This window comes from Oratosquilla oratoria, chromosome 6 (genome assembly GCF_046742065.1).
Source record: "Oratosquilla oratoria isolate Oo_2021 chromosome 6, ASM4674206v1, whole genome shotgun sequence".
Taxonomy (NCBI): Eukaryota; Metazoa; Arthropoda; class Malacostraca; order Stomatopoda; family Squillidae; genus Oratosquilla; species Oratosquilla oratoria.
In genome coordinates this window covers 62,097,622-62,099,436 of record NC_134782.1, presented here as the reverse complement: position 1 = coordinate 62,099,436, position 1,815 = coordinate 62,097,622, and the positions used below count along the sequence as shown (strand labels likewise).

Below are 1,815 nucleotides of genomic sequence, written 5' to 3'. Positions count from 1 at the left end.
TTATTAGAGTTTTCATTTATTATTTTATTATTATTATGATTTTTTTCCGCATCCGACCTAGATATGGACCAAGAGGTCTCCTGTCGGCATGCTCCGCCTTTGTAATCCTTTGTTACGAGATAACTTTTCGTTTTTTTTTACCAAATTTGAATGACAACATGGATGTCATAGATATTAAAGTAGCACATATGCAATTTATAGAGGGTAAAACTGACATAAGAGTTATAAAAGAATGCACAACTTTGCTACATTACCTAACGGCCATACTACTCTGAACCCACCGCTTCTCGTCCGATCAGCGAAGTTAATCAGCGTTCGGTCTGGTTAATACTTGGATGGGTGAACGCCTGGGAACACCAGATGCTGTTGGTTTAAGGCTACCCCCCTGTGTAGGGGGAAAAAAGCCTTTGGTATATGTATGTAAACAGAATTTCGAGTAAAAAAAAGTAGAAAGAAAAAGGGGCGTGTGTTCGTATGTGCGTATGAAGATGGGCGTGGGCGGCAGGAACCCACAGGAAGCCAAAAAGGCGACAGACTAGAAAAGCTTAGACAACACAATTCTAAAGGACTCTCAAGAAATCCCTTCCAACTGAATAAAATCGCCCGGCGGCAGAGAGAATAAAGCCTGTAATGGGTGCCATGTAACCTAAAGGGTGAAGATATTGTCCCAATCTTGCAGGGATGGGGAGGCCATAAGGGTGATTCGACTCTTCTCAATAACGGTGATTTGACCCTTAATCTTCCAAAAAGTCGTTTTCAACGGTGCAAAGGGATAATTAGTTGATATGGTCAGGAGTGGTCAGACATCACCAAACAAAGACCTATTACGCCCCCCGGGGCAGTACCAAAGGACGCAATGAGGGGAGAGTGAAGAGATTGCAATGGAGGGGGGTTCGAGGGGGCTTTTTAGGGCGGGGGGGGGGGGAACTCTCCCTCCAAAGCCCTGAGCGGGCGCAGGTGGGAACTGGAGGATGACTATTGACCCTTGAAGGGGACAAAGTTAGAGGAGGACCAAGCGATGTCCAGCGACAGTGGAGGCCCATATGCAACGCAGCTGGGGGTCAGAAGTGCAGGACCTCGTGGAGGGGGGGGGGTGCGTTGAAGGGGAGGAAGGGGGGGAGGGGCGAGGAGGGGGCGTGCGGGAGTCAGGGGGGGGGGCTGGTTGATACAGAACATACGCAACATGAATGAAGTGACTAACTTCCTTGAGCAACATTGCAATCTATTTATGTATTTTTTGCGTGGATGTACGTTGTATACGTACATGCACGTACGTGCGTAATCATGTGTATGTATCGAGCATACATACGTACAAACAGAAATGCAGGTATACTTGTGCGTGTACACAAACACATACAAACACATAGATATATAACATGTGCACACGTACTAGTATACATATAAATATATACACGTACACGTGTATATATATACACATTACAAAGACCAGAGACCCAGTTGGTTCGCAGGCATGCGGATACACAATACGAGGAGACTATAAACATTGGGCTTGCCAGAGTGAGAAGAAAGAAGAGAGAGGGGCGGCGTGGGAGTCAGGTCATTGAATTGACAGATATCTTGCTTTGGAACAAGAGAGGATGGTAAAAAAAAAAAAAAAAAAAAAAAATATATATATATATATATATATATATATATATATATATATATATATATATATATATATATATATAATATATATATATATATATATATATATATAAGGGGTCCAAGTGACAGTACCCCACGAGCGTAGATCTGTTCCTGTACAGTACAGTACAGTTGCGTAAATATAATTAGATGAATACATACATTCAT

General features: G+C 42.9%; 1 pseudogene; it reads left to right on the top strand.

The window, feature by feature from the left end:
• Positions 1-253: 253 nt before the first annotated feature.
• LOC143026688 (5S ribosomal RNA) lies at positions 254-372 on the top strand (annotated as a pseudogene).
• Positions 373-1,815: the final 1,443 nt, after the last annotated feature.